We start from the raw sequence: 25230 nt of genomic DNA, 5'->3' as shown, positions 1-25230 counted from the left end.
ACTCAACTACAGGGAACAAACAGAGTTGCTGGAGGGGAGGTTAGTAGGTGGATGGGTAATTGGATGATGGGCATTAAAGAGGGTTCATGATGTAACAAGCACTGGGTGTTATATGGAACTGATGAATCACTAAACTCTACTCTGAAATTAATAATATGCTTTATGTTAACTAACTTGAATTTAAAAAAAAAAGTGATTGAGGAAATCAAGTCCAATCTAGTAGTAGTAATAGATGAGAAAAGTAATGTATTTCAAATAACTGGAGTTTACAATGACTAGGAGCAGAATAAAGTAGAAAGAAAAAATGAGAGAAGTTGAAAAAGAATTTGTGGTTAGAGGAGGAAATGATTTTGAAACATTTATGGTGGAGCAATATTAAATAGTAGTACAATGCAAAATGTGTGCATATTTAAAATAATTAAAATGGGATAGAAATGAAGTGATTAAACAGGATAAAGAATTTTTGAAAAAAAGTAAGGCAAAATATAGAGTAAGTAGATGTCAATAATTTTACAAAATTAGAAGATATCATTAAACATAGGACAGCAGCTATCCCTAATAAACATGGGAATCGAAGTACATGCCAATCGTTTCTTCTAAGTTCCGAATTGGAGCAACAGGAAAGGTCCCTTTGATAAAACAGTGAAACATATAGTAGTATCAAAGAAAAAACAAAACAACAATAGTTTTCTACTGATTCAAGGAAGAAAACAGTATTTTGTAACAAATTGGGGGAAGTTTGAAAAAAAGAATGCAGGGGATTATGACAGTGACCTGCTAGGTGTAAAGGGCTCAAGTCCTGCACCTACTCCAGTTCCCCCTGTAGAGTATGAAATATCTGGGATCATCATATGCCCAATGGGGATAATTTAATTTAACTTTAATAAGAGCCAATAAATCTGCATGGGACCACTCCCATGAAGAAAGAAGTGACCCCACTATAGTAGATGAAGGAAGCACAATCTAATTAGAGCCAAACTAGAAGATGCAGCAGCAAATTACAGAGAATTGCAACATCACTGAAAGCAATGAAAGTCCCTGAGAAAGATGATCTCACCCTGAATCAATCAAGAGAAGTCACAACTTCATCAGCTATATTTCAGAGGATATCGATGTATAGAATCCAATCATAAAACCAAACCAGCCAATTCTAAAATAGTATATAATATTTGTAAATTCAGACCAATCTGTCTCCAAACATCAATATATTACTAAGCCCCCTATTTTGCACATACATCTATAAACTCTCTCAGGTTGAAAAAAGGGAGGGAAAACATGTAAAGAATATGCCATTTACAAAACTAAAATACTTCAAGTGAAATCAAATAAATTACTATTAAACTGGGTATAAATAGTCTTGTCACATACCACGTTGGCCCTGGGCTGAAGGTGGTGCTAAACCGCTGAGCCACCCAGGCTGCTCTTCAGATATATCTTTTCTATGGAACATATTCATGTCTTCTCCCTTCATCACTTTGCCTAGATATTAATGTGACTAATATTTTCTTATTATATAAATTCAGTCACTAAAACCTTTAGTTTATCTTGGGATGGTCAAATTTTATAGAAAATCATTTATGAAATTTAAGTTGAATAACTGCAGAAAATGAGAACCAAAGATAAAGTAAATAAGAAAAGTAAAGGTGCTTATAATACTACTATCTACTGATAGCCACTATAGAAATACTGGCATGAATTCTTCCCCTAAAAAACTGGGAAAATTTTCAGCATGATGTACTTAAAAACATGTAGCATAATGAATTGTTAATTAAATTAAAAATACATCTATTACATTCAGATTTATAAATTAACTTAGTCATTTCTTAAAATTTAGACTATAGTAATTTGAATCAATTACGTAAAAACTAAAAGAGATATTTCTGCTGATTTAATAAAAGCTCTGAAAGCTCTTTGCAGCTTGGTTGCTATTGCATAATATTTACCTCAGAGAAATTTCTTAATGTGATTCTAAACTATGTCTACCACAGCTGTCTCTTAATATTTATAACACTAAGAGAGAAATAAATAGCTCTGATTATTTCTTCAGACATTGGATTTAGATCTACTGTACTCTAAAGAAATCTGAAGCCAATAGATCGTAATACTCTCTTTCCTTTACATATCTAAAACACGAAAATTGGCAGGACTAACTATTGGCATCATTTTGCTGGACTTGGATAGCCCGGGTTCACCTAAAGATTAAAAAATAATATCATATTTCTAATGGAATTGAGCTCAAGATCTTGCTAGATAAGCTTGGGTATTTTAAAGCTGAATCAAAAGGCAAATGATATCAAGGTAACAATAATATCCGACAGTAAATCTATAATATTTCTAATTTGCATGAGGATATTTATTCTTCAAAGAATGCTAATTATACCTCTAAATATTGAAATATGGAGAATTCTATGTAAGAATGGGATAAATATCAAGGCAGTGGAACAAATGAAGTTGTCTTGATTTCTTTTATTGCAATGCCCTGCATTTTCTTTGTACATGAAAAAAAGAAAAAAGAAAAATGGCTTTCTAATCTTTCTGCTTCAAAAAACAAATACTTATGTAGACTCTTAAGTACAAACTGAGAAGGCTTTTTTTATGACTAGATTTAAATGTGACATCAGTCCACTTTTTCCACATAACAGAGTGTTCATTAAAGTCTGCAAGCTGCTGCAACAGAGGTCTTTTGTCAAGGTTTCTGTGCATTTCCCCCTTGGTTTCACATTTTTAATTGGTTTAACCAAAAAGAACATAATCTCTACCTGGTAACAGGAAGATATCCAAGTTTCATATTAGCTTTCTTATCTCCAGTGGCTATCTCTAGCAATACAGAATACTAACGAACAAAATATGAGGACCTCTGTGGCTAGAAAAAACGGGAAAGATGATCTTCATTTTTGGAAAGTTTTACCACTAGACCACATGGCTCCATGCAATTTTCTCTAGTGTGGTCTCAAACATATTGTAAGTAGACTTCCAATGAGTTGAATTCTTTTTGTTAAGGTGTTATATTGCCAAGCTGTTAGAGTAATGCAGCTGGGTCTAAATTTTTTGGCTTTTTAGTCAAAGCTGAACAGTGTCCATAGATTTTTCTGAGCCACTTCCAACATACAGTAGCAGCTGCTGTGTTTATGTACAATACCACTGTGCAAGTGGCAATTAAACTACAAAATTCTAGATACGTACTTGGGAAGCAGCAGGCAGTCAGCACACAACTGGCATTGAGCTAAAACAGAAAAGATTCCTACTTTTAAAATGTAAGTCAAACTAACAAACTTCATGCTGCTGTGTACATAAAATGGTGGGTAAAAACCAACACCGTTTGATAGAACAGGACAAGAATCTTTAGAATGAAATATAAAAGGTTTTTCTTTTCTTCACTTTTTCCACGTGTGGCTTAAAAAGTAATTACAAGGAGCATGAATTCTTCTGATACATTTCAAAACAATTAGTATTTAGCATTCACATCTTATAATAAGGTATCATTTTAGTGCATGTCCTATGTGTGCAAAGTCCTAATACTAATTTTATAAGGGCAGATGAGTTTGAAATTACTATAGGCTTTGCTTTTTAACCTTTGGGGCATATGAATAAAAATGCCAAAATTCCTCTGATGAAAATAAAAGACAATTATAGACATAGGCATTGCACCTACTGGATTTTTCCTTTCTTTGAAGTTCCAAGTAGAATATAAATTTTCTTGAAAAGTACCGGCTTTAAATTAATGGACAGCACTTTTCAATGTCTGTTATTAACTCCAAAAAAAGAAGTTTTTAGATGCAGTGGACAGTCTTCTGGGATATTAACTAGGACAAATGTAACTCAAGAGCCTATTTACTCTCTTTTTAAAAAGATATTATTTATTTATTTTAGAGAGAGCATGAGTGGGGGTAGAGGCAGAGGGAGAGAGAGAATCCCAATCTGTGAGCACAGAGCCCAACCCACGGTGAATCTCAGGACACTGAAATCACGACCTGAGCTGAAATCAATAGTGGGACACTTATCCAACTGAGCCATCCTGAGGCCCTGAGTCTATTTACTCTTAATTAACACTGTCAAATGCTGTAAGGTTTTCTGTATTGTTAGATAGATCTTTCATGTTTTAACGAAAATGTACTCTTATCTAGCACATTTTGCAGAAAATATTTTTATTAAGCAGTGTTTTATTAAAGACTATAAGATATAGTTTTGATTTAGTTCATACTTATTTTTTCATCTAATAAAAAAACTTAAATACAAGGAGCAAAACTGCTTATTATATTGCAATATAATAATGCAATATTATAAAGTGAAATAATACATTAAAGTAACACACACACACAAAACAACTTGACCTCTTTCAAATGTTTCAAACACTCCCAGAATTTCAGATATTACTTCCATTCGTAGCTCATCTCACTTCTAACACTCCATATCACTGAATCTCCTTGATTTTAATATCAAGATAGATGGGGAGGTAAAATATGGGAAATGTCACTGCAAAGATTCCAGAATAACTGAGATTTGATCCGTTTGAATGACTCATTAGTTGTAAAACCTGGAATGATCATTAAACCAGTGTAAATCTAGGATTCTTTTAAATAATTAAGTCTACACCCCTCATAGGAGTGTATAAAGTAGTTTCTCAAGTAGGGAATATATTATCATACAGGACATTTAGGAGTATGGCTGGAGAAATATGGAAATTCAGTTCCAGACTCCATGAGGTTAGAAGCAATGTTGTCCTAGTCATAGCTGTCTTTCATATTCCTGCCTTATGCTTGTTATGGACATAGGTTCTCAATATACATTTAATGAATAGAGGTTGAAGCATCTCATATTTTGAGGGTACCTACTTTACCAAAAGTTGTATAGTTGCAAAAGAGTTTTCTTTTTATGTTAAAACAGCATTGATATATTATGCAGTAAATTGCAATATATGAAGCTCTAAATAAAATGGGGACTTCAAAGACATTTTTCATTTATAGTGATTCTTATTGTCTTAAGTCCTAAGACTTCTCAAGAAATTTAAGTTTATATTTGGGATGGAGACCACTATTTAGCCATCAAAACTCATTTTTTTCTGTTATTTTATAACTGTTTAAGTGGGCTGTCCATCAGCAATCATATTTTTCAAGCTCCACATTAGTGAGTATTGGGTTGACCGATACGCAGTTTGTCTCATCTTTCTGGGCACACATGAAGCTATTTTAGCAAGGCTCTCTTCTGGTAGGGCCATGTGACCATCTGAGGCAATAGAATTGTTGTCTGATGATTTCTGACACAGTATGGACACTTGAACACTGCCCACCCCCGATGTTGGCTAATTGTCCAGATAGATACCAAGAATCCAGAGTGGGACCCCAAGACTCTGAGGAAAAATGGAAACATTGATGGAAAGAGTCTATGTCTATGAGTCACTACATAGAAGAGAATCATCCAGAAGACTTATATAAAGAAGAACATCTGTATTTGTGCAGTAAATAAAAGTCTTGTATTAAATTAACTGAGATATTTAGGTTTCTTTTTTTATGCTCAGTAGCTTATCCACACCCAAATAGAAAGGAAATTTGTATCTAGAAATAGGGTGTTAACAATAAGTCTATGGATCCTTGGCTTGGTGTTCAGGTAGTGAGTGATAAGGAACTTTACACTGAATCTGGGAAAGATCTATGTTTTGTACCAGCAAAATTTTTGATAAAGTTGTCAACTTTGATAGAATGATTATATGTCTCTCTGCTAGAAGCTATAAGGTAAAAAGTTGAAAAACAATGTCACAGTTGTATGTGTTGGTAGATACTGACAATTTTGGCAAAATACAAAAAGGCAAAGATGAGTTCAGAAAGAAATCAGATGATTTATAAGCAGAAAGAGTATATAAAGGTTCTACAAACTCATTACTTTTCAATGTTAAAAAATCAGATTGCAACTTTATCTCAAAAAGTTAAAAATAAAATCTTAAAAGCCTTGACCAGCACAGGATCATTGATACTTCTCATGAAAGGTGATAGAGATCTCCATGGTATGGTTTTGAGAGAAAGGCATTGGAGCAAGAAAGAAATGAGATAAAGGATATTTCAAGGTTATATCTAACAAAAAAAAATTCGGGATTGATTATTAAAATAAGTAATTAGATCAAATTCAATTTGAGGAAAGTGTATAGTCTAATGAACAAGGGGCCCAGGCTAAAAAAAGTCTTTGAAATGCCTTCAAAATAACCATTTATGTGTTGTAAAAACCCCACTTGGATTTATAATCATCAGGCTCAGCCCTTCAAATGGAGGGAATGGGTTGTGAAAATGAAGAGGTCACTGACCCACAAGGTGGAGAGAGGTTCCTCATTACTCCTCATTAATTACAGAATTACCAGGAATTCTGCTTTTCTCCTATGCCTTTGCTGATACCACCCCACTGGGAAGAGCAGGAGGGCCTATTTCTGTTTCATATATGGCCTCAACTGACACTACGGGGGTTAAGAGTGACATTGTTATCACAGGTAACTGATGAACATCCTGATTTTCCACTAGGCCTCCTCAGATACTCCCCATTTGCAAAGGATGTGAGACACCCCGATTTTTGCCATGTAGGGATTGAAACCTAGCCCGGGCATGAGGTCTCCCATGACACTGTTGAAAGAGGTTCCTGGTAACTTCCTGGTGGAGGTGAAAATCCCAATCCCTTATGTAGTCTTCTCTGATTTCACCCTGTCAGGGCATGGGGTATTTAGATCACCTCATTGCAACCTGACAAGTGTGGAAGTCCAGATGACCCATGGAGCTTTGTTATTGTGTGTGTGTGTATGGGGCTACACATTTTTTTTTTTTTCCTGAGGTGTATGGCTGGAACAGAGCAGTATAGCTAAATATTTTCTTTATCATTATCTTCTCCTTTCCTGACCATTTGTCTAGAAACAGCAGGATCTTATTAGGACCTATATTGCCTATACCCATTGGCATTTCTGAGTTATCACCTTCTCTTACACACTCTGTGTTACAGAAAAGCCTAGAGAACTCACCATCATCACATCACTTTTTGTGTCCTGAAGTCCCTGGTTGTTCTGCCTTCTATTCTACACCTTTCAGAGTCTTCTTAAACATAAATTTTATATATAATGCAAAGGTGCTTTAATTGTACTTAATGGAAGAAATAGGGAAATGTAGGTCTATTCCATCTTCCTGGAAGCAGAAGTTGTGAATATGATATTCAAAGTATTATCGTATATAGTATTATTTATATGAGAGTCTTTGAGTTCAGAAAAAAAAATGTAATGCAAGTAAATCATTTTATAGTTGAGACATCTGAAGCTCAGAAATGTCAAGTGGATCGTTCAAAAGTTCTCAGGTGCTATTGCTTTTATTGTGCTCTCTATTGCTTCAAGCCTAATACAGGATTTTCTACCCCATAAAGCTTTTCTAGATCTTTGATGCATAGAAAATAGTGAAACTGTAATGTTTTCTATCATGATATGAATTTGACAATATCTTCTTGTAACTAAGCAAATGTATATGCTATTGGTTGTATTCTAATTTAAAATGTTGAACCTCCCAGATGAATTTTTCATCATTTTTAGTGACCATCATAATCCTTATTAATGATTTTTGAATGAAAGTTTTATGTGCCAAAACACCAGCATTTACTTCATCCTCTCACTTAAAATTCAATCTTCCTTCTGTGTTCTTGTAAAAAGAATGCAGCTGGATTTGTATAAATAAATAAAAATAAATAATAAATAAATAAATAAATAAATAAATAAATACAGACTTACAATTTCCTTTTAAATGTAATTTGCCATCAATACTGAAGCATTTGGATTTGTTGCTACCACCCATTCTTCATGCATCCCTTTAGCCCTGCTTTTCTCTTACTCAGTTGTCCTCTCTCTAATCTTCGGTAGACCTGATTACTCTTAGCCTATCTCAACTTTTGTCTACTCTTCTTTCAGACGTTTGAGGTTGCATTTGTGTTCTTCACTGACTACAGTTAAATTGCTATTATTTGAGTTTAACATTAAAAAGTTAATTCTACTATTATTCTCTTTGAAAAAATAATAGGGAGCATAGACCCCTTTAATTCTGATGGTCAGCCCCTGTGGTACATGCTGCATTTATCAGCATCATAATTCTGCTTCATTGTATATTGGCTGAATTGGTCACAATTGTTATTTCTGCCACACAGCTTCAATTTGTTTGGGCATCAATATTTCCTTTGAACTTTTCACTTAGGATCAATCTTTTTCTTCCCAAATTCTTTATTACTATTTTCCAGGTTTCTTCTATTAGAAATAAATTCCCTTAGTCTTTTTGTAAAGTGGCTTTTAATTTCATCTATTCTTGCTAAGTCATTGTTTCACTATACATAATCATACAATGTTTTTTCTACTCTCAGCAATCTGCAGATTCTACCTATTGTACTCTTCTGGGATTCTTCATTCTTTGGAAATTCTCATTTTGCCTCCATGTCTCCTAAATTTTCTTTCTTTTTTCCTATTCCTTGATCTTTCCTTTTGAGCAAAGTTTTCAGGAAATACAAACTTGATGCTATTGCCTTCCATAGGCTTTACCCATGGGATATCAGTTATGAAGGGAAAAAATAGACAACATTCGAGAAGGAGAACCTATTTCTGCTCTCTGGAGATAAATCAGTCTTGATTTAAATATACAATTACTGGCACTAACTTCCTTTCAAATTTAGAATGATCCATGATTCTCTTCAGTGTTGCTGCACTATATAACTTTCAGTGTTGCTGAACTATGTAACTTTCAAGAGAAAATAGTGTGCTTTTCCCTGAAAACAATAACTCATCTCTCTATAGTGTCCCTTTGTTTCCAAGGTCACAATAGTATATCACACAATTAAATGAAACAGTCAATATTAAATTACTAGTATGCAACCTTAATGGTTTTAATTTTATTAAAACATTTCTGCAAGTTTACATTTTGCTCTTCTTTATAATTTGGTGTCCTATTACCTCCAAATTTACTTCCCTCATATTTGAATGAAACTAAAAAATATCTCAAAATCTTTATTTCATGATTAAGAATATAATGAATAAAAGCAAACAAGATTAGATGACTTTATTCTGTTATCACAACACAAATCTACAAAAGGAAAATGTTTAATGAATTAGCAATTATTGCTTAGCTGTCTGGACACTACAAAAGATGCAAAGATGTAAGATAAAAGATATGATCCTCTCCTTAGTAAGTTCAAAAGGACTTTCAATTAAAATACAACAAACTATATAAAGAATGGGATGCTCAAGGAAAGAAATTTGCCTCTTGAGTCCTCATCAGAAACACCATTGGCAGGGGAACAAACAAACAAACAAACAAAACAAAACAAAACCTCATTTTTCTCCCATCATGTGCATAAGGAAATGCTGGAGAAACTAACTTCTAGAAGTTTTTCCTTATTTGTTCATATGACTCTCAAATTCTCAAATACTCTAGAATGGCATTCTAATGGAAGGACAAGGAAAATGAGGTCAAAGAAAATAAAGTTTATGTAACGCTAGGAAATTCCCAACTTTTTAACCCTCATCAGTGCCCTCCATTCTTTTGCCATTCCTTTCTTTGTTCTCCCTATGCAAGGTCATCCCAGGACTTTGAGGGTATAATTCCCTGCTTCTCTATGCTTTTTCTTCCACCCAAGCTGCAGTGTCTACAATTTCCCTGAGCATGTATTGTGAGACATGTATAATATGTTGATTTTTCTTTAAAAAAAAAACCCACAAAGTATCTAAATATAAGAAGCTATTTCTGTAGAAATTAAATAGCCTTTTGCTTTCTGTTCCATGGTCAACTCAAAGCAAAGATAAAGTGTTCCATTAAATCTCTTTTTAATCGTATAAGTGCCCTGATGAAATTGTTTCACTATACAAAACCATTATGTTAGACACAAATTAAGGCATACACAAGACATTACAATGGTATTTAAAGTGAAATATTTATGAAGTGATTTAAATACTAATGACACAGCATTCCTAAAGGAGTCGCAAAATTAAAGGATAAGAACATTCCAAACCAGCACTGCAGTTCGTGAGTCTGTGGCATGTTGCATATATTCTTTCTCATTATTCAATTCTTAGACGTGTAGCCAGGAGATAGAAGCAAAAGAGGACATTCAGGAGTGAAGAATTGCATTTGAAGGACATCCTTTCTACTTACCCTTGAATATTAGTACCAATCCAGTAGCACATGGTCTGTCAAGAATCCACTTACTAGTAATTTCAACTATCTCAGATATAATCTTGCCCTTTGTGTTGGAGAGAATGTTTACTGCTTCAGATAACAATAAAGAAACCTCAGCAAAATCCTGCCATCATGAATCCAACCTAATTGCAACCCTCTGCCCTGCCATTCTCAGCATGTTGGTGATCCATTTCATTACTGTAACACCACTAAGGAAAAGGAAGCTAAGTGGATTTTAATTAGAAAAATGACCATACCTGTCATATCTCTAAAGCATTTTTTTAAAATAATTCTAAAGAAGAAACCAGAAATTAATAAAATTGTATTAATACATTTTAAATATTTGGTCACTGTTGAGTCAAGGCATTTCTGTGAATTAATAATTTATTGTATCTTTATTTACCCATAACTCCAAATTTAATAAGCTGTCTTATTTCTTAAAACTTTTAATGTTTGGACAGAAATATGAAGATAGGATAGAGGGATTAACACAAACTGTTAGCTGTCAAAAATAATATTGGATCAAATTTACAAGTCCAGATTAAAATAAAAATATCACGACTAATTTTTGTTTTGCATTAAGATGAGCAACTCTTTGTACCACACTAGCTCTTGAAATATCAGTCTATGAAAAATATATATTATATACCAATGCAAGATAATATGTAATATATGTATATTTATTTTTTAAAATATTTTATTTATTGATTGATGAGAGACACAGAGAGAGAGGCAGAGACAAAGGCAGAGGGAGTAGCAGGCTCCCCACAAAGAGTCGGACAGGGGACTTGATCCCAGGGCCCCGGGATTACGACCTGAGCCAAAGGTAGATACTCAACCTCTGAGCCACCAGGCATCCCTGTATACATATCCCATAAAGTTTTAAATATTGTGATAAGGAAGAGGAAACATATTTCAAGCTTAAATTTCATAAGAAGGTATAATTTAATGTTTAAATTTGAAGGAACTATATTTTACTGAGTAACATACTCTTTCTTGAACATTTGAAATAAATGGCGTGTATTCTGACTACAACATAAAGCAAAGCTATTACAATAATAAAAGAGTAAGGTAGTAGCATACCTCTCATAAATGTTATTTTACTTAATACTCAAAAAGAAAAAATGGTAACAAAAAATAATTATGTAATATTTTGTGTGATTCTTTTAGTTTATTTTAGCTTTCATTCAAGTGAAATATTTTCTATGCTAAAAAAACAAAGCTCTTTTCTAAGCAGTATAATTAAATTCATAAGATAGTTTCAATAATGATCTCTTAAAATATCAGCATCCCATATTTCAGAGTTCCCATGTTTTAGAGATTGCTTATGTAAATGTAACTATGCAAATTGACTTAAGTGCTACCTCCATATTAAAAATAGTAGGTAAGGTATGATAGGTTACACTATTTTCTGGAAACCAAAATTGTTGTATGAAATAACTGACTATAAAAATGGTTTAATATTCACATTACATAAACAGAAGATACCATTAAATATTTTTCATAATCTTACTTAAATCAGGTCAAAGTATAAAGAAAATGAAACTATCCAGAATAAGGTTCTGTTGGGACACTACATGAATAGACCCCATCCTAAGGCTACATGAGGAAAGCAATCAAATGATCATGAAGAATTATTTAAATGATTCACATTAAGAGCATTTCTGAAGAATACCCTAATTATCTAACTTCAATGATTGTTGACAGAACTTAAACACACACACAACAACAAAAACTTGGATAATGCTTGAAATGATTGAATCGTACCCTAGAGTAGTATTACAAAAAACACCTCAAACTGAAGCAAGAAATCTGATGTCCATTTCAAATTGTCCCAATGTTTAATTGGGCTCCCAATGTTTTATTTCTTTGATAGTAAGATGAGAGGGTTGAACCAATTTCTAAAAGACAATATAGACAAGTCTTCCATGAGACTTGGACAGAGCATGAATGATATCTTAACCACAGTTATGTTATACACACCATTTTTATGAGTTATGTATACTTATTTGGTATTGAACTAATACTTGTAATTTTTTATTCCACATTGCTTCTAATTTGGGGGGGGTAATATAAGTTCCTGGTTAACATACAGTGAGTAAGTAGTTAATAAAAGAATACTTTGAATTGTCATTCATCAACTCTGAAAAAAATAGAAAGAAAAATATGGGTGGTGTATATCCATCTCAAAGTTTATATTTAAGAAAAAACTTTAAACTCTAGAATGTTTTGATGAAAGGAAATAAGTTTATTTGTCACGATATAGTGGGTATTTTTGTCCTTTATATCATTAATCTGAGCCTTATATACTATTAGTCTATACTTTCTAATTTGTTGAAATTAAATGTATATGTTTAAAAATACCATATCTTTTAACTCAAAATAAACCTTAATGAAGTCAGTAATTATGTTCCTCATTTCATGTTAGAGGAAAATTAATATTAGTTTTAAAATAAGGCATGTAAATACCTCATCCAGTGTTAAGTTGCATCCTCTTTCCATAGTATTTCTAATTAGGAAGTGATAGTATCTGTGCAATTTGTGATTAAAACCAATCATTAAGTAAAATCCCTAATGCTGAGGCAGAGAATAGAGATCAAAGAAGCTGGAAATTATTCTCTATTTTACCTGCAACACTATAAAATATGAAAAAACAAAATTTTTGAGACTTCATACAAGGGAGAGGACTATTCACTTTATATTAATATTCTAACTATTAGACTCTTAGGTACACATATAATTTTCTTCATTTTACAGATGGGACATCTAAGATTCATGGAGGTCTATTGACTTTCACAAGGTTAGATGGTAAGTTAGAAACATACCAGAAGGAGCTTTTACTTATTTTTTTTTAAAGATTTTATTTATTTATTTGAGAGGGAGAGAGAGATGCATGCCTGTGCACTAGCCAGAGCAGAAGCAGGGGCAGGAGTAGGAGCAGGAGCAGGAGCAGGGAGAAGCAGACTCTGCTGAGCTGGGAGTCCCTGTGGGGCTTGATCTCAGGACTCTGGGATCATGACCTGAGCTGAAGGCATATGCTTAACTGACTGAGCCACCCAAGCACCCTGCGGCTTTTATCTTTTCAAGAGAGTTGACTGATTACTGGAATTCTATATTCTGATTTGGGGAATTGCAATTTATAATTTGAAAGACCACAAAAGTGCATGTCTCAGGAGCTAGAGCTATCTATTCACATAGAGTTGATACTTGGAGACATATTACTGGCAAATATTTCAGAAGGAAATAAATGATAGAAATGTAGATCTAAATATAGATATAAGTATAGCTATGGATTTAGATATACTGAGAGACAGGGAGGGGCAGTGATAGGAAGGGATAGGAAGAGGAAGGAGGGAGAAAAAGAGGAAGTAAGTAACTGGGAGACCAGGAAGGAAGAGGTTAAGGGGAGAGAATAGGAAGGGAGATAAAGGCACAAAAGGAGTGGAGAGAGGAGAGAAAACATGCAGAGAGGAGAGGGAAGGAGGGCAGAGAACAGCAGGTAAGGAGTGGGTAACTTTCACATTCAGGAGGAAAGAAGTGGAAAAACACATAGACAGGATAGATTTGGAACCAGAAAATCTCAGCATCATGGAAGCCAAGAGAGGAGAACTATTCCTGAAAGGAGCTATTTAGACTTGTTAATTGTTGCATTTATTTCCGAATATGATGTTAGTCTTGAGTATTTCCTTCCAGTTCTAATTCTCTTGCACATTTTCAGCATTAAAATTTTCCTAACTTTCTGCCTTTTATTCCCCACTGCTACTCTTCTGCAGAACTTTCCCAGCATTGCTGCAGATGAGCGGATAAACTCCTGCTATAGAACTTGGATCTGAGGACCCTCAAAATCTGGCTCCACACTGTTTCCTAACCTTAGATTCTTCTACTCTTCATCACTAGGACTGATTGAATAGGACGTCCTTGCATATTTCTAAAAGCGTAGCAAGCTTTGAAAATTTCAAAAATTATTCTTATTTTTAAAAGAATATTTAGTTTTATTTTTTAAAATATGCTTTTTTTTTAAGATTTTATTTATTTACTTGAGAGTGAGCGAAGGAGAGAGCAGGAGCAGGGGGAGTGGCAGAGGGAGAAGCAGACTCCCCTCTGAGCAGGGAGCCAATGCCAGGGGCTCCATCCTAGCACTGGTATCATGACCAGAGCTGAGGGCAGACCCTTAACTGACTGAGCCACTTGGGCCCCCCAAAATATGCTTCTCTTAATAAGGAAATGTTATCTCAGGAATTTAGTGTGTCATATTTTAGATAAATTGGCAGTTTCCATTTATCCAGATAAAGGAAAGATAAAAATATGTCTCTTAAAATTTTAGATTTACAGCAAAATAGCTCAAAGATTTATAGTATGCTTAATGAATGATGAACTTTGTTTTTTTGCCTCTTATTCTTGATATTTCAATACTACTGGGAAGCAGAATTCTATGGTTCCATTTCTTGTGCTTTAAATTCTTATGCACATGATCTTATTTGATCATAGATTGTTGACAAAATAACGGAAATCTACAGCTCTTCATACTTTGCCTACAAAAAGGCTCTTCGAACAGCTGTAGAATACCAATAATTATCTTAGTCCAGTGCGGCAAAGTCAGGCAGCTAGCATTTAACTCCTCTGCTAAAAAATAGCCCACATAATGAAATGTAAAATAGAGATGCTCTCTCTCGGACCCAAGAGCAGCTCATTCTTTTTCTCTGGATAGAAAGGAATAGAAAAGTGCAAACAGCTGAGGGTTTGCAACAGCTGTAGAACAACTCTGGTTGATACTAAGCCTCCCTCCAACCACAAATTTTCATTTAAATACAGCTGCATGAATTGACAACTGACTATAAAGACAAAAGATTTCAAATAATCTATATGAAACCCAAGTGAAATCTGTCTATTACCAGGTGTTATAATGAAAATTTTCCTATAAAATCCCTTAACTAAATAATGTGATAATATTTAATTTTAAAAAATGTACTTTCCTATAAACAGGTTGATGTCAAGTAAAATATCGTAGACTGAAGTTCTGCTCTTCGGTATTCCTTCCCATACTAAAAATAAGCTGATAAAATATCAGTACAAATTATATTTTCCCAAGGAAATATAAGCAATTGAAGGGAATCAGGTGTTCATTGGCTTCAGAACATACGGACAAAATTCTCTTAGGGAAACTATACATTGATGTAAAGTCCAGGAAAGAATGCAAACCAAGAGTGGGGTACGGGGAATGAAAATACAATACCTCTTTTTTAGTGGTTGATGGTAAAAGTTGCATAGCATTATTTAACAAATCCTTGAGTTTTTTACGCCTGTGCAACACGCTACCCTGAGCCTGGGCATAAACAGGAAAAGCACAGATTTTATCCCTAGAGGATTTAAAAGCCTGTTGAAGCCAGCTTCCTTATTTAAGAATATATGTATCTATATTAAAGAATGGAAGTTATGCCGGTTGAGAATCACCTAGCATGTAACAGAAATCAGACATTAACACTATATATACAAATAATGGACTAGTCAAAACAGATTTCTTAAAGGAGGCAAATGCTGAACCTAATTATGAACATGGGTTTCTGAAGAGTAAGGAAGCAGTCATTCATCCAGCAACAACATGAGAAAGATAGATAAGAACAAGGGAGATTTTTAAGGTTTTTTTGAACTGAGTTGCCCTGATTTACTATTCTTGATCTCTTTCTCGTTAGGTTCCAGCCACATTTGCTTCTTGCCTCTTGATGTTCCCAGGAAGCCGGAGCTCTGGGCAAGGTTACTGAAGTAATCAGGCTTCTGGGGAGTTTCTGCTTAGCAGCTGCTGGTACCTCTAACAAGGTAAATAAAACAAAACTGGTTCTAGAAGTGCACAAGAACCTGGGATGCCTAAACCTACTGACAGTTTCTCACAGCAACATTTAGAATCAGGAACCAAAACACAGAGAGAGGTTAAACAACTTCCCCTAGGACAGTGTGGCGTGGCTTCAAATCCTGGCAGTCAACTTCCAAAGTCCACACTTGGCCCCACTCAGCTGTACGTCCTAGACATGTCATGGGAGGTTTCTTGTATTGTTACATCACTGATAGTCACAGACATGTGGGATATTAGATGTCATCTTGGGAAAAGAGGAGGAATGAGTGCTGGGATGGTCCCTAATACACTTCATTGCTACCTTTTACCACCTGCTACAAGACAGGTGGTGTTAGCGACCACTGGACTTCAGAATAAAATAACATCAATGTGATGCTAAAAGCATTACTTAAGACTGTCAGATCACTTGGGGTGCCTGGTGGTTCAGTGGGTTAAGCATCTGAGTCTTGATTTTGGATGAGGTCATGAACTCAGGCTTGTGAGATTGAACCCCACGTCAGGCTCTGCTCTGGGCTCAGAACCTGCTTAAGATCCCCTCTCCCTCTCCTGCTGCCCTTCCCCCACCTTGCTTAAAAACTACAACAACAACAAGACCATCAGGTCACAAAGGTGTTATTTGTCAAATTGTTACAATAGCGTTCTAGTCCAAAGATAATCTAATTTACTTCTAGTGAGAATCTAAACCCACATTTGAAAAGCTGGTGTTGTTTTTTTTAACCCTTTTATGAATCACGTCATTAGTAAGGGCAAGGATAATACACAAATCAGTAACTAAATTTCAGTTTAGGGACTAGATGTAGAAATGTGTCACAGCTGTAAGAATAAAGATAACCTTCATCACTGATGAGAAATGTCATGGTATCTATAATTCTACATGTAAGAAATAAGTGGAATTAATGGCTTTGATTTAAAAATAATAAATAATAGCAACTCAGACTGACATTGTCCACTCATAATACTTTTATACTTTTCTAATACTGTTGATACTTTCTTGCGTGTATTATTTTTGAACAAGGATAATGTTTTGTCTCAAATTTAGGTAGCACTGACAGTGAAATTTATTGACCACACTTCATTTTATGTCTATATTCATAAAAGGTACAAATAATCAAGTTTATCTCTACCTATTTTTCTTGATCTTTATATGGTTACGTTTCTACATTGGACAAATATGCATACTTAATAACAGCTTATAGACCTGTCACTATAAATTTATAATATGGACTTTGTAACATAACTCAGTAATAAGTCAATAATGTATGTTTCACTTCTGATAAGCAATTATAAGGATGTTTTCCTTATAATTGGCAATGGAGTATTTGGATTATTGATAAACAGTAGACTGATGAATTTACACCTGAACAAATTATTATTACACTTCTTCCGATGCTAGGTACTTGTCTCAACCCAATAATACTTCTAAATGAAAATAAATATATAACTTAATTTGTGTAAATTAAGCTCCTAAATATTAAATAGTATAAAACTTATTTATGAAAATCTTTGCACCCATCTTCTATAAATATTTCCTTCTATTTTTCAATATGTACACTAAGGATTCAATAGCAAATAAGGGAAATCCTATATTAAGAAAACGATGAATTTATATAGTGTTTTGTTTTGGTTTGGTTTGGGTTTTTTTGTATAACATGCTCATAGTACTTTCAGTATATTATCTCATTTATCCTCACAGATTTTTATTAAAAAATTGCTACAATGACATCTTATTTATCTTTACAACATTTTTATTGAAAAGGTTTTGTATCTCCTTTCCTGGGTACTTTTGTTTTTTTGCTAAACTAGTTTTAAAACAATAGCAGTTTTGTTAACTTTGAAAATAAATTTTTCCACATTTTGGATAGTGATTAGTTTCAATCAACATTTTACATATAAACATATACCATGTCAGAAATTATTAGCAATGAAAATTAACTCTAAAAAAATTAACTCTGTTTTTACAAAACAGAAAGTTTTATAATTTTTTTTTCCTTCACTCAATGTCTTCATTCTTTCTCTATATTCTTGTCAATGTAACTTGAAGCACAATATGTTTCTCTCCTCTTTCAGCTTCAGTGTAATATATATTTCTCATGCTTTCAAAGTATCTTCTCCAGAACATTCCAACATGTGTTTTCTATTTACAATGCCTCTACTTCTGTCTTCCTCAGAGTTCTAATTTTTTCATAAAGAAGTAATTCAATTAATTTTTATTTTGTCCCATACAGTGGTAGGGTTCCAGCACTAAGCATGACAAACATGATCTTAAAAATCAATGAGAAAAACCGTGAGACTCCGAAAAATAAGCAGGCAAAAACCACGCATGCTTACTTTACTGAAGACACAATGCAAATAATTAGTAAATGTTAGAAATGTATTTGCCTTCTATAAATAAAAATATTTAAAAATTAAAAAATTCAAAAATATATTTTATTTTTTATCCAGGAGAGACATAGAGTGAGGCAGATACACAGGCAGAGGGAAAAGCAGCCTTCCTGTGGGGAGCCCAATGCAGTACTTGATCCTGGGACCCTGGGATTACGATCTGAGCCAAAGGCAGACACTCAACCACGGAGCCACTCAGGCATCCCTACACAAAGATGTTTTAAAGGGAATACCCAGTGTTGGGGTGTGTCATGAAGTGGGCACTCCAGACAATGCTTTCAAGAAGGTAATTTGGGAATATGAGTAAAAAATTTTAAAGATGTTCAAATCTTCAGGGCTAGGAACTCAATTACTGATGTTTTGGTAGGATCATTTATAGTTTACAATAGTGAGAAAGTTAAGACTTTTTAAAGTTTCAGCCATAAGGAAATGCAAAGGAAGAAATAGTGTATTTGAAATAACGTGCAGACATTAAATATGGTATCCTCATGTAGTTTGTACAGAAAGATATGGAACATGTTTATGATGATATTTTCAAGCAGAACACAAAATGATATCAAGTAGGGAAAGCAATATGTAAAAAGTCAAGAAATTAATAACATTTTAACAATGTCTCTGGGAATTGGGGTTATGGTTTTGAAATAGAATGTCTTTTCTACTTCCTACTTTTTTCCTACTAACATGAATTATTTTATATTGAGAACAAAATACACTCAGCAGCTAGCCCCAGCTCCACAATCTGTTAATTGTGGGAAATTGGACAAATGACTCACTTGTGGGTCTGACGCCAAAGTCCCCATGGATTGGTGGCCACCCGTTAAACTGTAATGGGCCTGGCGATTATAAATGGTCATGAAAGTGATTTTAGTTATGGTAACTTCTGGTTGCACAATCCTTCCACAGAACTCTCCTCATATCCAGGTTTTGATATGTATTCATTTCTCTCCTAGCTTTAGTACTAATTATTTACAGTAGCTGAAATTAGTTACTATGCACCTTAAATGCAGCTAGGTAAATTAAGGTGTCTTGAGCTGGTACATTCTCTATGCAGAGAAATCTTAAAATTGTAGACATTCAGTCTTAAAAAATTAGATTTTCATTCTTGTAAATATCACTATTATACTATTTTTTATATGAGCCTCATTTTAGGCTGCTAGATACCTATTGAGAAGCTCACCTACCTTCAATTACAATGTCCTGACTCAGGACATTTTCTTATAAGTACTATTGTTTTTATATCATGGTCCTAGGCTCTACAGCTTAATTTTTAATCTTAGGTTCTCAAATCTTATTTCCTAAGGGACAGTATAAATTTACTAAATGTGGATTTTTTTTTTTTTTTTTTTTTTGGCAGTGATGCACCTTACAGGCACATTTATTTATGCCACAAAAAACAGCACATCTGCAAGAGTACAGTGATGCTTCATGTTCCCATATAACAGAGCTTCCTGAAATTTACAGCCAGACTGATAGTCCATCTGATGTGGACTCCAAGTAAAACTGGTTAATGATGACCATGAACAGGTGCAAGACTCGAAGCTTTCAAAGCTTTACTTCTTTTATCAGCACTCATGCTTTTATAAATGGCAAAGCCCATCACCCCCATTCCTACCCAAATCTCCTGGTAAATTTGGGTATAATAAGGCATCAGGGGTACAAAGGCATTTATAAAAAGCCTTTGAAACTTCTCAGAGCAGGACCCCCCAGTTTAGGCCGCCCAATTGGCATGGCCAATGATTTGGAAATGTCACTAAGTGTGTAAAAGTGGAAATGCTTTTTTTCTGTCTTAATAATGCAAAAATGCCTGGCACACACAGTGGACTTACCCTGAAACACACCTTCTTTCCCTCTTTGTCTCATTCTTGCCCTTCGTTTAAGGGCAAGAGTTATTATTTCTTCTACAAAACATACCAACACTTTCAATGGACTCTATATATTCTGGATCATGACTCAATGCAATCTCAATAAAAATCCCAGCAAGTTATTTTGTAGGTATCATCAAAATGATTCTAAAGCTTATATAAAAAAGCAAAAGACTTAGAATAGCCAATTCAATAATGGAGGAATGATCAAGTCAGAAGACTGAAATTCTAAACTTCATGACTTAATAAAAACTATAGTAATCAAGACAGTATGGAATTGATGAAAGAATAGAGATACAGATAAATAGAATGGGATAGAGAGCCCAGAGATCAATCCACATACATGTAGTCAACTGACTTACTGATCTCTTACCAAGGAGCAAAGGCAATACCATGGAGAAAAGAGAGTCTTTTTCACAAACGACGCTGAAACAAATGGACATCCACATGCAAAAACAAAACAAAACAAAACAAAACAAGAAACCAGTCTGGATCTAGACCCTACATCCTTCACAAAAACGGATGAAAAATGGATCATAGATAAAAATGTAAAACATAAAACTGTAAAGAGCAGATAATGTAGGAGAAAATCTAGATGACAACTGTTACAGAAATTTTTTTAGATGCACCAAAGGCCTGACCTATGAATGAAATAACTGAGAAGCTGAACTCCGTTAAAATTGATTTTTTTTGTTGTTGTTGTTCTACAAAAGACAAGTCAAAAAAATCAGAAGGCAAATACAGAGTGGGAGAAAATATTTTTAGGAGACACATTTGACAAAGACTGTGATCCAAAATATACAAAGAACTCTTAGAACTCAACAATAAGAAAATGAGAAACCCAGTTTAATATGGGTATAATCCTGATAACTCACCAAAGAACACACACACACACACACACACACACACACACAGATGGCAGGTACACATATGAAAAAATGGGGGATCCCTGGGTGGCGCAGCAGTTTAGCGCCTGCCTTTGGCCCAGGGCACGATCCTGGAGACCCGGGATCAAATCCCACTGTCGGGCTCCCGGTGCATGGAGCTTGCTTCTCCCTCTGCCTATGTCTCTGCCTCTCTCTCTCTCTCTCTCTCTCTCTCTGTGTGTGTGACTATCATAAAAATAAAAAAAATTAAAAAAAAAAAGAAAAGATGCTGCACATCATATGTCATTAGGTAATTACAAATGTAAACAATGAGGTATCACTACATACCCATCAGAATGGGTAAAATACAAGAACACTGACGACACCAAATGCTAGCAAGTATGTGGGGTAGTAGGAACTCTCATTCACTGCTGATTAGAATGCAAAATGGTACAGCTATTTTTCAAAAACAGCCAGGCAGTTTCTTATATAACTAAACATATTCTTGCCATATCATACGGCAACGGGCTCTCTGGCATTCACCCAAAAACGTTGAGAACTTATGTCCATATGAAAATCTGCACATGAATATTTTCAGCAGCTTTATTTATAATAGCCAAAATTTGGTAGCAACCAAGACGCCTTTCAGTATGTGAACAGATAAATTAACTGTGGTATATTCAGAAAAATGAATAGTATTCAGCATTAAAAAGAAATATCAAGTCATGGAAAGACATGGAAGAAACTTAAATGCATATTACTAAGTGGAAAAAACCAATCCAAAAAGGCTTCTGTATTGCATGATTCCAATTACATGAAAGTTTTTAAAAGGCAAACTCTAGAGACAGTAAAAAATTAATGGTGGCAAAGGGTTGGAAAGGAAGGAGGGATTAATAGAGTACAAAAGATTTTTAGGACAGTAAAATTATTTTGTATGAAACTTCAATGATAGATACATGTAATTATACATTTGTCCAAACTCAGAGAATGCCCTAATGTAAACTTTGGATTTGCATCGTTAGTAATGTGTCAGTGTGGATGGTAACAAATATACCACTCTGTTGTGAGATACTGATAGCAGAGAAGGGGGGAGGGTAGAAAACTATATTTTTTTTTTACCTCATTTTTCTGTGACCCTAAAACTGCTCTAAAAATAGTTAATTTAAAACAAATGAAAAAGAAATAAAGATCTTTCTGGACAAAATTAATGATTTAAGTAATTAGTGTCAGACCTTACACAACAAGAAATGTTAAAACTCTGGCCAACAAATATGGCCAAAGCAGAAACATGAGTCTATATAATAATAATAATAATAATAATAATAATAATAATAACAACAAATATGGCCAAAGCAGAAACATGAGTCTATATAATAATAATAAGAAGAAGAAGAAGAAGAAGAAGAAGAAGAAGAAGATGATTCAGAAATAAAGAAAAAATAAAATTCATTTTTAATTATATACATCACTGTAAGAGATAATTACCTGCCTAAATATTTCAATATGGTATGTTTCAATGCCATTTGCAAAACTAAAATGTATGAGAATAATAACAAGGATTGCTGAGAGTATTGAGGACTATTATGTGTAAAGCCCTTAAACAACATGTGAAAATAGTATAATATTCCTTAAAAGTAGACTTTGATTTACTAATGGTGAATTATGTAAAATCTAGGGCCACCATTTTAAAAAGTAAAAAGAGATATAAATAATAAGGCAATAGAGGAAATAAAATGGAATTATTTTAAAAATTTCAATTAAACCAAGAAAGGCAGAAAGAAATAGGGAAAAACAAAGGAATTAAAATAGCAAAAACAATTCTGAAAAAAATAAGCTCAGTGAATCCAAATCACCTAATCTCTGTATTTATTATAAAACTACAGTAATCAAGACAATGCAGTGTTAGCAAATAATGGATAGATAGACCAGTAAAACAACATAGTCCTGAAATAAAGCATAGTCCTTTTACATATTTATTGAGTAAATAAATATGTGTTTCTACGTTTATGTTTTCTTAAATTTACATCAATTATTATAGATTGACTTTTGGACTGAGTCTATATACACAACTTAAGATTATGGAAAGATACATCCGTGTAAAAGCTGAATGTATAAGATTATCTTCCTAAAATGATCAGAATGCCATAACAACTTTGAGAAAATGTTTTCTTTACTAAATCAGTATCCATTGGGGTGAGTTACATACTTATATTTATCAGACAGACAAGTTTAAATATATTTGGATTAATATTTGCAATAAAACAATCATTTTATGGGATAATGTCAATATCTTTAGACGATGGTATATTTCTGGTATGTTCCTTTCTTATGCTAGAAAAAGATGGTGGCTCATAAACCATGGACTTTGTCCTTTCTCCTCTTTTAGAGTACATGTACTCTATTATGAGTACATGTATATTTATACACGCAACTCTTTTTATTTATCTATTTGTACTCATAATTTAATTAGTAAACACATCAGTTTCTGGGACACTTGTTTTGTCTTGTTTTAAGATTTATTTATTTCAGAGAGGGAGGGCATGGGAGCCAGTGGCAGAGGGGCAGAGGAAGTGTTCTTGCTGAGCACTGTGCCTGAACACAGGGCTTGATCTCACAACCCTGAGATCTAGACCTGAGCCTAAACCACAGAGTGTGAGGCTTAGCTGACTGAGCCATTTGCAAGTGCTCTTTTACACTTCCTATATTCTGATAGGCTATTTTCCTCTGCATTTATTTCAATTAAAACACACCCACGGATGAACACATACTGATGAAGGAGCAGGGCTAGCTGAGGACAAAGCACAGCTGATATCCCACATGGGTGGGATATGTGTGACATTCTTCAGGAAGCTTCCAATTGTCTTAATGTTAATGTCTTGCTAGAGGGAAAATCAGTCTTTAACTTGACAATGGCAAGGCCTCCAGTATCTTGTAGGTTCTCCTTAGCATATCAAAATCCTATTGGAATCTCCATTTTGTTTGTTTTCCCCCAACTCCTGGGTGTTAAATCAGCCAGCCCTCACAGGCACGGGGCAGCTGCTCTTCCTGCCCACTGGTCCTGTCCCTGTGCTTTATTAAAACCACCTTTTTGCACCAAAGACCTCTCAAGAATTCTTTCTTGGTCATTGGGTCTGGACCTCACCTATATTCCAAAACTTCATCACATACTTTTGAAGACATAGCTTCAACTCATCTTTGCCTGCCACATTTGCTCTATCTTGAAAGCTTTTAAAATTTCTAGACTGTTGTTTGTTTTTTGACTTATTATGCATAGCTCAAGGACTTTTTACTTTCTTTTTCTCTGCTTCTCCTTATGAGTTAGTTGGCATTAGTTTTAAGACATGAACTTTTCAAAATTTTTTGATTGAATGTTAGTTGCAATATCGATTTGCCATGATTAGTTTTCTCTAATATGTATGTATGGTATCATTCAAATATCACTTAATTTTCTTAGTAGCAAATAGAAAATGACTCCAATTCTCAAACAGAAATCTATTTTGGTCTCTTGTTCCTGCTCCAGGGAATTGATGTTTATAAAACTTTTCATCATTTTTTTTTTTTTGTAGTTATCCAGAGTTCTTTACTTTCACAAAGGTAATGCACCTCTGCACCTAAAAATATAATCAAATATCTGATTTTTTAATATTATATATAGTAATTGGGGCTGATTTTGTTTTCTAAGACTTTTGTATCTGCATGTTTTCATATTCATTAATCTTAAAATACCATTTGTTGGCTCCAGTCACTGTCTATCTAATTCAGTTTCATTTGTATCTTTTCCTCTGTTCCATCTTTTTTTTTTTTTTTTTCTTGCATTATCCATCTATAAACCTCCTGCTTTTTGAGACTTTGCTTCTCCTTTTCCTTTGGACTTCTTTGCAGATGCTAATCCTTCAATCTTCTAAGCTTATCTTCCTTCTCTTTCAGCTATGAACCCTACTTTGCCATTTGCCAACCACCACAGCTAGAGTGTTTGCTCTGAAGCTGGTTTACTCTTGATTTCATTTGTTTATTTACTTATTTATTTATTTATTTATTTATTTAGCACATTTCCTCCTACTCTTTAGTTTTCTCATTTCTTTTTTTTTGGGGGGGGGCGCAATTCA

The 25230-nt window shown here is 34.0% G+C and overlaps 1 protein-coding gene across 1 annotated transcript in view; it reads right to left on the bottom strand.

Annotated features, from left to right (window-relative positions):
• The window catches only part of LOC112651130 (ral guanine nucleotide dissociation stimulator-like), a 175571-nt gene extending 172352 nt beyond the window's left edge, over positions 1-3219 (bottom strand). The window contains exon 1 of the mRNA XM_035700038.2: positions 3184-3219. The gene's annotated coding sequence lies outside the window, so the exon portion shown is untranslated. The remainder of the gene's footprint in view (positions 1-3183) is intronic.
• Between the last annotated feature and the right edge of the window lie 22011 nt (positions 3220-25230).

This window comes from Canis lupus, chromosome 16, assembly GCF_003254725.2.
Source record: "Canis lupus dingo isolate Sandy chromosome 16, ASM325472v2, whole genome shotgun sequence".
Lineage (NCBI taxonomy): Eukaryota > Metazoa > Chordata > Mammalia > Carnivora > Canidae > Canis > Canis lupus.
Note: the sequence above shows the minus strand (reverse complement) of the source record. Positions and strands in the feature narration are given on the sequence as shown.